Source organism: Aquarana catesbeiana, linkage group LG01 (assembly GCF_042186555.1).
Source record: "Aquarana catesbeiana isolate 2022-GZ linkage group LG01, ASM4218655v1, whole genome shotgun sequence".
In the NCBI taxonomy this organism is placed as follows: Eukaryota; Metazoa; Chordata; class Amphibia; order Anura; family Ranidae; genus Aquarana; species Aquarana catesbeiana.
Genome location: NC_133324.1, coordinates 879,276,999 through 879,290,893, shown reverse-complemented (window position 1 = coordinate 879,290,893; position 13,895 = coordinate 879,276,999). Strand labels below are relative to the sequence as shown.

Sequence of the window (13,895 nt, the reverse complement as noted above, 5' to 3'; positions counted from 1 at the left end):
CTTACCTCATTTACTAAGCTCTGAGCAACTGCACTTGCAAAGGGCAACTGCACTTTGCAAAGTTAATAGTCTATTTGCCTTTAGTAAATCGAACCCCTTTGTGACCTAGGGTGAAAATTGTACTGAGTCTTGTTACCCTAGGACTACATAACACCTCCCATCTCCATAACAGGGGAAGGTATTTTGTAGTTACCTGAGCTAGCTGGAAACAAAGCTAACTGATAACAGACCAGGTGTAGAGAGCATAGGAAGTTCAACTCACAATTTTTTTTTGAGCACTTATTGAACACATACAGTAGAATAAACTATTTTCAAAGGTAGAGTGGGGCAAAAAAGTATTTAGTCAGCCACCAATTGTGCAAGTTCTCCCACTTAAAAAGATGAGAGAGACCTGTAATTGTCATCATAGGTATACCTCAACTATGAGAGACAAAATGTGGAAACAAATCGCAATCACATTGTCTGATTTTTGAAAGAATTTATTTGCAAATTATGGTGGAAAATAAGTATTTGGTCAATATCAAAAGTTCATCTCAATAGTTTGTTATATATCCTTTGTTGGCAATGACAGAGGTCAAGCGTTTTCTGTAAGTCTTTAGAAGGTTGTCACACACTGTTGCTGGTATGTTGGCCCATTCCTCCATGCAGATCTCCTCTAGAGCAGTGATGTTTTGGGGCTGTCGCTGGGCAACACGGACTTTCAACTCCCTCCAAAGGTTTTCTATGGGGTTGAGATCTGGAGACTGGCTAGGCCACTCCAGGACCTTGAAATGCTTCTTACGAAGCAACTCCTTCTTTGCCCAGGCAGTATGTTTGGGATCATTGTCATGCTGAAAGACCCAGCCACGTTTCATCTTCAACGCCCTTGCTGACGGGAGGAGGTTTGCACTTTACTTGATAGTAATATTTTTTCCAGATTGGATGAGAAGGATCACTGCATGGATCAGTTTGCTGTGGCGTTACAAACATTCCTGAGTCGCACGGCTCACCTGGAATCTCCCACTGTGGCTGCTCCGGGACAACCTGTGTTGCAGGCTGTCCCTGCTGCTGCTCCAGTCTCTGTGCAGGCACCCGCCTCGAGTATTACCTCTATAAAAGAGGTATGTCTGGTTCCGCTCTACTTCCCCAGCGATTTGAGGGCGATCCAGTCCAATGCAGAGGGTTTTTCAACCAGGTTGAGATATCCTTTGAGATGTTGCCCCAGGCATTTCCCACGGACAGAAGCAAAGTAGGTTTCGTGATATCTTTGCTTTCTGAGAGAGTCTTGGCAAACCCTCTATGGGAGACGCAAAAACCTGTTGTCTTGAGTTACCCATAGTTTGTGACTTCCTTTAAAAGGGTATTTGACATTCCCGCATGCTCCATTTCCCCTGCCAAGTGCCTCATGTCCATCAAACAGAGTACGAGAACTGTTGCCGATTACGCCATTGAATTCCGTACTCTGGCAGCAGAGGTTGCTTGGAACAATGAGGCCCTCATGGCTGCTTTTTCTCATGGTCTCTCGGATACCATCAAGGATGAAATAGCAGCCTGAGATATACCCACTGAGCTGGAGAGGTTGATCACGTTTGCCATCCTCATTGACTCCAGACTCAGAGAAAGATTCCCTTTTAAGGAGCGCTTGCGGAAGCCTCCTGTACATTTGTCTCCGAACTTTGCAGTCCCACCCTTGCCTCCCTCACCACCCATGCCTCCTGGTACCGAGTCGGTCTGTGAAGATGAACCCATACACTTGGGCTTCAGACGTCTTTCTGCGGATGAGAGAACCCTTAGAAGGAGGGAGAGATTGTGTCTTTATTGTGGCCAAGCAGGTCACTTTTTGAAGTCCTGTCCTACCCGTCCAGGAAACGCCCGAACTTTGAGGTCCTGTCACGGACAGACCTTAGGTAGCGTTATTTCGTCCCCAGTTATCCAGAAGGATAAGCCCCTGGTTTCGGTTACCTTTTCTTGGGCTGAGTCGTCCATCGAGATACAGGCTCTAATCGACTCTGGGGCTGCAGGCCTGTTCATTGATGCCGCCTTTGTATCTAAGCACTTGATTCCGCGTGACACTCCACTTGCCATTGAGGCTGTTGACGGAAGACCTCTACAGCCTGCCCATGTGACTCATGAGACTGTTCCATTGTCCATGGCCGTAGGGGCTCTTCACCATGAGATAATCCAATTCCAAGTTATTTCCTCACCTTTCCGCTGGTTATTGGTTATCCTTGGTTAAAGAGGCACAACCCCTCTTTTGATTGGCTCTGAGCTGAGGTTCTCTCCTGGTCGCCACAATGCAATAAGACATGCTTCCAGAAGGTAGCCAAGGTCCTGTGCACCTCTTCACTCTCCTCCCTACAGGAGAAGTACCGCGATTTTAGCGATGTCTTTGACAAAGGTCAAGCCAGTAGTTTGCCTCCACACTGGTCGTATGATTGCGCAATTGACCTTCAACCTGGTGCCATACCCTCTCATGGCCGGGTTTACCCTTTGTCGGTCTTGGAGGATAAGGCCATGGAGGAGTATGTTGCAGACGCACTTTCTCGAGGTTTCATCCAATTCCTCGTCTCCTGCTGGTGCTGGTTTCTTCTTTGTGAAGAAGAGGAGTGGTGAACTGAAACCTTGTATTTATTATATGGGGTTTCACGATTAAGAATGCCTATCCGATTCTGTTGATTATGGAGTTGTTTGACCGCCTCAACGGAGCAACGGTTTTCACGAAGCTTGATTTGAGAGGGGCATACAATCTCGTGAGGATTAAGGAGGGTGACGAGTGGAAAACTGCATTTAATACCAGAACAGGCCTATATGAGTTCCTCGTAATGCCTTTTGGCCTTTGTAACGCCCCGGCAGTTTTCCAGGAATTTATTAACAATGTCCTCCGAGATTTGTTACAGATATGTGTGGTGGTTTATCTCGACGATGTCCTCATATCTTCCAAGTCCCTGGAGAGCCACCACAGAGATGTCTGTCGTGTGCTTCAGAAACTAAGAGAGAACAATCTCTATTGTAAATTGGAGAAGTGCGAATTCCATCGTGAACAGGTTAAATTCCAGTGTCATTTCCACTGCTGGTTTTTGGATGGACCCAGAGAAACTTTCAGCAGTCCTACAGTGGCCCCGTTGGTTTACGTCCTGTGCAGCATTTTCTTGGCTTTGCCAACTATTATCAGAAATGTCTTCGTAACTTCTTGTCTCTGGTCAAGCCCCTGACTGATATGACCAGAAAGGACGGTAACCCACAGAGTTGGTCTCCGGAGTCCATTAAGGCCTTTGAGAGTCTCAAGGCTGCCTTTGTTTCTGCTCCTGTGTTGGCACACCCTGATACTACGTTACCTTTTATCCTTGAGGTTGATGCTTCTGAGACTGGAGTTGGCGCCCTTCTGTCTCAACGTCCTACCTCTGAGAGCGCTATGCATCCTTGTGGCTACTTTTCCAAGAAATTGTCACTTTCAGAGTGCAATTACGAGATTGGTGACAGAGAGTTGTTAGCGATCATTTTAGCCCTGAAAGAATGCAGACATCTCCTCGAAGGTACCACTGTGCCGGTTCTCATTCTTACTGACCATAAAAACCTCACATTCTTGTCTGAGGCTAAACACCTCTCTGCCAGAAGGGATGGATGGGCTCTTTTCTTGTCTAGTTTCAATTACATTGTCTCATTCTTACCCGGTACTAAGAATGTAAGGGCTGACGCTTTGTCACTACAATTTTCCTCCACTTCCAAGATGGAGTTGGTTACGGTTCCTGTGATTCTTCCTGATTGTATTCTCGCTACGGTTCGCACCAGTCTCACTTCTCCTTTGGGTGACAAAATTCTTGCTGCTCAGGTCCATGCTCCTCCTGAGCAACCTTGTGACCACTGCTTTGTCCCAGAGAGTCTCCGTACTGCCGTGCTCCAGACTTACCATTCTCCCAAGGCTGCTGGCCACCCTGGGAAGAATCAACTCTTTTGGGCCATTTCCCAACAATTCTGTTGGCCTAGTCTACGTGCTGATGTAACCGCCTTCATAGCTGCCTGTTCTATGTGGGCTCAGAGTAAGACACCTTCCAGTGGGCCTCCTACAAACCATACTCAATGAAGAGAGGCCCTGGACCCACCTGTCTATGGATTTCATTGTGGAGTTACCCAACTCCCAGGGCAACACAGTTATCCTTATGGTGGTTGACCGGTTCTCGAAAATGTCCCATTGTATTTAGAAGTAGCCCACTTCTAAGGAACTGGCTTCCATTTTTGCTCGGGAGATCTTTTGCTTACATGGACTACCCAAGGTGATTGTCTCGGACAGGGGTAGCCAGTTTGTGTCCCGGTTCTGGCAAGCCTTTTGTGCACAGTTGGAAATTCAGCTTGCTTTCTCCTCTGCGTATTACCCGGTCTAATGGGGCCGCAGAACGAGCCAATCATTCCTTGGAGCAATTCCTACGTTGCTATATTTCTGACCATCATAACAGCTGGTCAGACCTCTTACCGTGAGCGGAGTTTGCTCACAATAGTGCCTTGAATTCTGCTTCCCGGTTGTCCCCGTTTATGGCAAACTATGGTTTCCAACCTTCCATGTTGCCTGACTCATTTATTCTGCAGAGTATTCCTGCATTAGAGGAGCATCTCCGTAGTGTTTTTTCCACTTGGGCACAAGACCAGGAGGCTTTGTGACATGCTAATGATAGGTACAGACTCCATGCTGACCGCAGACGCTTGCTTGCGCTTTCCTACCAGGTTGGAGACAGGGTCTGGCTGTCATCTCGCAACCTCCAACTTCGTGTTCCCTCTCTGAAGTTCGCACCTTGGTTTATTGGGCCTTTCCATATTCTTTGCAGGATTAACCCAGTGGTTTACGCATTAGACCTTTCTTCTAATATGCGTATTTCGAATGTGTCTCCTTATTAAAACCTTTGGTCTGCAAACGCTTTACCACCTTGTTGCTTGGAACAAAGCCCATCCAGATGCTAAACACCCCTCTTCACATTCCCATCACTCAAAAGAAGAATGACCAGTTGGTTCAATTAAATAAACTCCCTCCTGCAAATGTGACAATGGACGTTAAAGTGATATTAAATCCTTTAAAATGGTTCATTCTCTGCATTTGAGTAAAAAAAAATTTAAAAAATTCAATACTAGTTCCCCCCCACCCCTTCTCTAACACTTACCTGGCTCCTCCTTTGATTCAACCCAATGCCCGGCTTAGCTGAGAGCTCCTGCTGTTGTCAGTCAAATACTGTGAGGAGGGTGCAGGAGGTGGGGCTAAGCTGTGCTGTATGTGTCTGTGAACACACAAAGCCCAGCTCCGGAGCATGCGGGCACGTGTGCCCCCGTAGTAAGTGACTTGATATGGGGGCACACGCAGAAGAGGACTAGTGGACACGGATAGCAGGATACTCCAGAAGAGAAAGTAAGGGGCCATTCTGTGCAAGACCAGGTAAGTATAACATCTTTTTTATTTAAAATAATATACAGTATCTCTTCACTTAGGGGTGTATTTACTTTTGTTGCCAGCGGTTTAGACATTAATGGCTGTGTGTTGAGTTATTTTAAGGGGACAGCAAATTTACACTGTTATACAAGCTGTACACTCACTACTTTACATTATAGCAAAGTGTAATTTCTTCAGTGTTGTCACATGAAAAGATATAATAAAATATTTACAAAAATGTGAGGGTGGACTCACTTTTGTGAGATACTGTATATACAGTGCCTTGAAAAAGTATTCATTCCCTTTGAAATTTTCCACATTTTGTCCTGTTACAGCAGCCAGGAGTGAGCCGAAGCCAGCAGCATCAAAAGATGTAAACTGCAAGTACTGGAATAAGAATTTTAACAATTTACTGGGGAATGTTTATTTTATTCTGCTCAGTGTGTTTCACTAAAAAACACTGAGGGTTTAACACTACTTTCAGGTTTGAAATGATAAGCATTTGTTATCTTCTTCAGCAGAGTGCTAATATAATCCCTTTCAAGGTAGCACATCACAGGACACAGATCAGGCTATAAAATCATGTCTACCTGGGGTATGCAACACCTATAAGTGAATGGACACTGGAAGAAAAAACAAGACAGGAAGTCCCCCTATATAACCTCTCCTACTCAGGAAGCTCCTCCGTTTTTTCATCAATGTTTAAAAGGTGATGGTCACTGAAGTGCAGCTCTCTGCATGGTAGTACCAGGTTCTCAAGTGATTCCAGCGGGGTTCAGGAGATTGGTCGGCTGGATCCATTCCTGCAGCTGGTACACTAAGATGGATGGTACCTGGGTCCCGCTATGATGGGAATGGAAGTTTAATCAGGGATTGCCCTTAATGTGGCCAATCGGCGATGGACTCTGTGGATATGGGACCCTGTGCAGCTTTAACTGACCAAGGTGCTTCCGCTGCTATATAGGTCCAGGGCAGAGGACCCCAGGAAGGGAGGTCGAGTTCCTGAGGGTCCAAAGTGAGATAGCCCAAAGTCATGGGTGAAGATTGGGCCCTTGGTCTGTTAACCAGATCCTGAGGCAAAATCTGGTGAGTGTCCCTGCAGTAATAGGGTCTTTTAAAAGGATAAGTTCACCTTTTGTAACATAATACATGTTATACCCATATTCAGGGTATAACATGTGACATCTTAAAAATCCACCGGCCCCCGCACCTCCCCGGGCTCCCTGATGTCACAGGCGGCAGGGGATCTTCTCCCCCCGCACTCTGCAAAGAATGTGGCCATGCGGGGCTTCACCCACCCAGCCGCATCACTCATTCAGAAAGTTCTGTGGATTGAAAACCACAGGGTCCCGCAGCCAAACAGCTTACACAAAGAGCCTGCACGAGCCCTCCATAGCACCCACAATCTGCTGATCATGGGTGTTATGCTTTCCAGGCTTCAAATAAAAAAAAATGCACATTTTTTACCTACAAAAAGATGTGCATTTATTTTTATTTTTTTTAAAAAGGTGAACTTATCCTTTAAGAGAGGATCTCTGTTATGCCCTGTACACGCGGTCGGACATTGATCGGACAACAAAATCCATGGATTTTTTCCAACGGATGTTGGCTCAAACTTGTCTTGCATACACACGGTCACACAAAGTTGTCGGAAAATCAGATCGTTCTGAACACGGTGACGTAAAAAACACGTACGTCGGACTATAAATGGGGCATTAGCCAATAGCTTTCGTCGCTTAATTTATTCTGAGCATGCATGGCACTTTGTGCGTCGGATTTGTGTACACACGATCGGAATTTCCGACAACGGATTTTGTTGTTGGAAAATTTTATAGCAAGCTCTCAAACTTTGTGTATTAGAAATTCCGATGGAAAATGTGTGATGGAGCCCACAGACGGTCGGAATTTCCGACAACAAGGTCCTATCACACATTTTCCGTCAGAAAATCTGACCGTGTGTACGGGGCATTAGTCTGCTATAGGGTGTCTCCCCGGTTTTCACCACCAGGGGCAGTGGTGTAAATTGTTATGTATCCACTTAAAGTGGTTGTACACCTTTATTTGTAACTTTTACCTACAGGTAAGCCTATAATAAGGCTTACCTGTAGGTAAAAAAAAATCTCCTAAACCTGTAAGGTTTAGGAGATATTCCCCTCGCAATGAGCCGCTGACTGCAGCGGCGCATGCGCACAGGGGACTCTCGGCTGACAGCCCGGCAAACTCCGGAGCTTGCCGGGCAGAAGTCTCCCGCGCGCATGTCAGCTCCCTCGGCGTGGACAGGGTGAGATGCCGGCGCCTCGTTCTAAGGTAAGTATCTCATAATGAGCTAGTATGCAGTGCATACTAGCTCATTATGCCTCTTCCCTTGCAGGTGTAAAAAAAAAAAAAAAGACAGCGGGTATACAACCGCTTTAAGGACCAGCCTCGTTTTGGATTTTAAGTGTTTACATGTTTAAAACTGTTTTTTTTTTTTTTGCTAGAAAATTACTTAGAACCCCCAAACATTATATATGTTTTTTTCTAACACCCTAGAGAATAAAATGGCGGTTGTTGCAATACTTTTTTTTGCACTGTATTTGTGCAGCGGTCTTATAAGCGCACTTTTTTGGAAAAAATTCACTTTTTTGAATAAAAAAATAAGACAACAGTAAAGTTAGCCCAATTTTTTTTAATATTGTGAAATATAATGTTACCCCAAGTAAATTGATACCCAACATGTCACACTTCAAAATTGCGCCCGCTCGTGGAATGGCGTCAAACTTTTACCCTCAAAAATCTCCATAGGCGACGTTTAAAAAATTCTACAGGTTGCATGTTTTATGTTACAGAGGAGGTCTAGGGCTAGAATTATTGCTCTCGCTCTACCAGTCGCGGCGATACCTCACATGTGGCTTCTACGTGCGAGCTCGTCGGGACGGGGGGGTTTTACAAATTTTTATTTTTTTTATTATTATTATTTATTTTACATTATTTTATTTATTTACACTGTTTAAAAAAAATTGTGTCACTTTTATTCCTATTACAAGGAATGTAAACATCCCTTGTAATAGAAAAAAGCATGACAGGACCTCTTAAATATGAGATCTGGGGTCAAAAAGATCTCATATTTACACTAAAATGCAATTAAAAAAAAAAAATAGTTATTTAAAAAACATTGAAAAAAATATGCCTTTAAGAGGCGTTTTGACGTCGCTTCCGCCCAGCAGTGTCATGGAGACGAGTGGGCACCATCTTAGCCTCACTCGTCTCCAGGCACAGAAGGGAGACGGACGCGATCGCGTCCGCCACTACCGACGGCTCCGGTAAGTGGCGGAGGGCACCGGATCATGGCGGGGGGGCCCCCTCTCTCGCCACCGATAAAAGTAATCTTGCCTTGAATCCGCCGCAGGGACCACTTTTATCAGAAAGCCGTCCGCCGCACGAAAACGGGGATACTGGGGTTATGTCAGCTAGCTGCTGCCATAACAACGATATCCGCCGACAAATTTTGGACGTACATCGTCGTGCGGCAGTCCGGAAGTGGGTATTCTTTAATGCTGCAGCTTGATGCTGAACATTACAGGACTCCTGAGGCTGTGTTATTGCCAGTCTCCCCTTTCTTTTTTTTCTTTTTATTTTATTATTTTGGCTGCCACCACTGCGATGGCGGTGGAAGTGTGCGTGCATATGAGGGCCAGCGGCAGTACTGTGGCAACTGCAGGGGCATCGACTTCGGCTTTTGTCACAAAGGAGGACTTCACATACACCTTGGCTGGTTCAAGCTGATTTCAAGTTGCCACCTGCTGAAGCTTCTTTTGTTAAATATTCTTCTCTGGGATTCAGTGGCGTAACTAGAACCTTCAGGGCCCTGATGCAAGAAACCATGGAGGGCCCCCCTGACCCCCCCCGGACAGGGCTCTTTCCTCCGAGCCTGATGGTGGAACACCAGGGCCCGGTCACAAGTGGGTGGCTGCATATAAAGTAACCGATTTCTCCATTCCCCCCGCTTCTCCTCCTCTCCCTCCCACAGGCATTCAGCGGCCGAAGGAGGAAAATGGAGAGATGGGTTCCTCTATGTCGGTGTTTCTCAATCTTTTTCCAGTCAGGGCACCCTTGAAGTATACCCCTAGGTGAATGGGGCTGCACTGCAACCACCCTGCAACTGTGTGCATTGCATACAGTTGCGGGATAGTGATGATGCATTTAAGGGGTTAAAACAGGCCGTCAGTAGGCATATTGCCTCTTTACCGGCTGTCAAATGCCTCTGAAAAGCGATCTGAGCATGGATCCTTATAAATGCACATATAAACCAGTGGCGGCTGGTGCTCAAAATTTTTAGGGGGGCGCAAGCAAACTGAAAAATTCTGAAAAAAAACTATCAATTGCAGCCACCGTGCCCATCAATTGCTGCCACTGTGCCCATCAAACTCTGCCACTGTGCCCATCAAACGCCGCCACTGTGCCATCTAGCGCCACCACTGTGCCCATCAAATGCCGCCACTGTGCCATCAAATGCTGCCACTGTGCCCATCAAACTCTGCTGCTGTGCCATCAAATGCCGCCAGTGTGCCCATCAAATGCTGCCACTGTGCCCATCAAACACTGCCACTGTGCCCATTGAAGTCTGCCACTGTGCCATCAAATGCCACCACTGTGCCATCAAATGCCACCACCGTGCCCATCAAATGTGCCCATTAAATGCTGCCAGTGTGTCACCAAATGCTGCAACTGTGCGATCGAATGACGCCAGTGTGCCCATTAAATGCCGCCAGTGTGCCCAATAAATGCTGCCAGTGTTCCATCAAATGCTGCAACTGTGCCATCGAATGCTGCCACTGTGAATCCCCCACCCCCCCGCCCGCTCGTCGTCTGCCCAGAACTTACCCCATACATATGCACACACACATGCATGCACACACATACATGCACACACATATACATACATGCACACATATATACATACATGCACACACATATACCTATGCACACATGCATATATACACATACATGCACACACATATATATACATGCGCACACACACATGCATACATACACATACATGCACGCTAGGGTGCCCACGTGTCCCGGATTGCCCGGGACAATCCCGCAATGAGCAGGTCTGTCCCGGGTCCCGGGCACCTTCATTCCGGGACAATACAGTGTCCCGGAATGATACTGACAGAGTGAGCAAACCCTGCTGTAGCACTGGTGCTCACTCCGCCTCCGCCTCCACCTCCACCTGATACTCTACTGGCCACTGGTTGCTACAGCCACCTGGCGTGTAGCAACCAGTGACGTAATACGGCTCCCTGCTCAGCACTCAAAGCGGAGGAGGAGTTAACTTCCTCCTCCTCCGCGCCTAGTGCTCTCCACCACGCTGGATGCCCTCCCACCTCCTTCATCCTCTGGCAAGTGACACGGCATCTGGGCCAGGTGTCAGTGGGGGCCCCACTCACGGCATTCCAAAGAAGAGTCTCTGCTACCGCACTTCCAGTCTCCACAGGGATCTCTACTGGGCACCTGACCCTTCACAGCACAGAGCAGCTGACACCAGGGATGTTCCCCGATCGCACAGTGAGTGTTATTCTAGTAGGGGGGGAGCCACCAGCCTCTGCCCACAACATAAGGAGAATCGCTGGGGACACACTGGATTGTCAGAGGGACTTGTAGAAGTTCTATAAAGCTGTCTGTTAGATGAATGAGCCTCCTTGTCAGTCCATTTTTTCACCTCCCCCCTCCCTAACCTGCCAGCTTGAAATGCTCCATGTTGGCCGTGCTAGAAAAATCATAAATCACTGTGAGAGGACCATAAACCAGTGCTCAGGAGGGAGAGGGCAATGTACAGCTATCAGTGGGTTTGTACATGTCTACTGCCTATGTTTGCTACACTGAAACATGAGACAAAACTGGCTTATCCACTTGCTCTCCAAAAGATTTACCCCTCCCTAATGACCAGGCCATTTTTGCAAAAAGTCACTGCGTTATTTTAACTGACAATTGCGCAGTCATGCAACGCTGTAACCAAATAAAAATAAAAGATATCCTTTTTGTTCCCACAAACAGAACTTTCTTTTGGTGGTATTTGATCACCTCTGCGGTTTTCATATTTTGCACAATAAACAAAAAAGAGCGTAAATTTTGAAAAAAAAATATTTTTTTTACTGCTATAAAACATCCAATAAAAAAATTAAAAAAAAAAAATCATAAATTTAGGCCAATATGTATTCTGCTACATATTTGTGGTAAAAAAATCCCAATAAACGTATATTGATTGGTTTGCGCTTATATGTTTATAGCATCTACATGGAACATTTATGGAATTTTTATTTATTTTTCTTGTACTCGTAATAGTGACAAACAGCGACTTATAGCGGGACTGCAATGTTGCAGTGGACAAATTGGACACACTGCATCTGGTGGCAAGTGACACGCTCAGGGCTCCCACTGATTCTGCATTATGGTGAGTTGAACTATTTCATTATATATTATAATGCAGTAATAGAAATAATGTGATTAGATCATCCTGACACCATATCAAGCATAGTGTCAGGATAATTAAAGTGCCAACACCAGCCATTCGCTCGACAAACCACCCGCTGCCAAATTCCACACCACCACCCATCCGTCATTTGCCTCCACCCCCTGGTAATTGGCAAAAGTTTGTTCCATGAAACAGGTCCCTCAAGAAAGGGGGGGGGGTGTCCCTGAATGGCAGTGGAAATGTGGTCACCCTAATGCACACACATATACGTACATGCACACACACACATTATACAGTAAATAGATATTCTTATAAAAAACTGCAGACCTTTACCTTAGCTCTTCCTGCCGGGTACTGCACTGTAGGGGGAGACAAAGAGCACAGCACACACTGCTTTCACTTTGATGTGCTTCCTGCACAGTCAGTGCCGATTACAGTTCGGCTGACAAACGAGGAGCTCAGTCTCAGCCGTTCCTCCTATCGAAGAGTACAGGGGGCCCTCAAGGGCTCCCTGCAGCAAGGGGCCCGGTCGCCATGGCGATCTCAGCGATCCCCATAATTCCGCCACTGGGATCATTATGTCCTCCACAGAATTCCCAGGCTTTTCCCTCACATCCTCTCTTAGGCTGGGTTCACACTGGTCCGACAAACGCTCCGACATTGGGAGCTCATGTCGCATGACGTGTGAATTTCAATGTTTCCCTATGGGAGCCATCCTAACTGGTCCGACACAAATCATTCCGACTTTAGAAATGCTCCCTGTACTACTTTGGTCTGACTTTGATCCTACTTCAGCCCATTGACTATCACTGAAGTCGGATCAAAGTCGGATCGCCTTCTCGCATGATCCGACTTTGGCATGCGACTTGTGCTCAGATGATCTTGAGGGGGAACTCTGCGACAAATTTTAAATAAAAAACCAGCATGGGTTCCCCCTCCAAGAGCATACCAGGCCCTTTGGTCTGGTATGGATCTTAAGGGGAACCCCCTATGCCGAAAAAACGGCGTTGGGGTCCCCCCCAAAATCCATACCAGACACTTATCCGAGCACAGCCGAGCCCGGCCGGTCAGGAATGGGGGTGGGGACGAGCGAGCGCCCCCTCCTGAACAGTACCAGGCCGCATGCCCTCAACATGGGGGGTGGGTGCTTTGGGGGCATGATGGGACTGTGACATAAAAAGGAGCGGGGTCACCAGGTGACATCACCCAGTGACCACGCCCCCTCCTTATATAAGTCATTGCGGACCGCGCATACGGCATTACAGTGGGAGAGAGCATCATGTCAACATCGGAAGAAGAGAAGAGGGAAGAAGACGGCCACCGCTAGCAAAAGAGCTGGCAAAAGAGCAGAAGATAGCGGAGGAGCCCGGCAGAAGATACCGGAGATCGGGAGAAGAAGCAGAGAGCGCGGAGAAGAAGGAAGAGCCCCCCGAAGTCGGTAGAAGACCCCGGAGTCGGAAGAAGACCCGCCGAGTTGGAAGAAGACCCCCGGAGCTGCCTAATAAATTACTTTAAAAACCTGTCTAGTGTGTTTTTTTTTATTGACACTTTTTTTCCCTAGGTGAATGGGTAGGGGTATGATGTACCCCATACTCATTCACATAGGGTGGGGCGCCGGGATCTGGGGGCCCCCCTATTAAAGGGGGCTCCCGGATTCCGATAGGCCCATCGCCCGCAGAGCCCGACAACCAACAGCCAGGGTTGTTGGAAAGAGGCCCTTGTCCTCATCAACATGGGGACAAGGTGCTTTGGGGTGGGGGGTGCAGGGCGACCCCCCGCCCCAAAGCACCCTCCCCCCCATTTTGAGGGCATGCGGCCTGGTGCGGTTTAGGAGGGGGGGGGGGGCGCTCGTTCGTCCCCACCCCTTTTCCTGACCGGCCGGGCTGCGTGCTCAGATAAGGGTCTGGTATGGATTTGGGGGGACCCCCACACCGTTTTTTCGGCGTAGGGGGTTCCCCTTAAGCTCCATACCAGACCGAAGGGCCTGGTATGCTCTTGGAGGGGGAACCCATGCTGGTTTTTTATTTAAAATTTGGCACGGAGTTC

At 47.3% G+C, this 13,895-nt stretch overlaps 1 long non-coding RNA gene across 1 annotated transcript in view; it reads right to left on the bottom strand.

Moving 5' to 3' along the window:
• The window catches only part of LOC141125218 (uncharacterized), a 33,969-nt gene extending 21,670 nt beyond the window's left edge, over positions 1–12,299 (bottom strand). Inside the window, exon 1 of the long non-coding RNA XR_012241375.1 lies at positions 12,183–12,299. This is a non-coding gene — a long non-coding RNA (uncharacterized lncRNA). The remainder of the gene's footprint in view (positions 1–12,182) is intronic.
• Between the last annotated feature and the right edge of the window lie 1,596 nt (positions 12,300–13,895).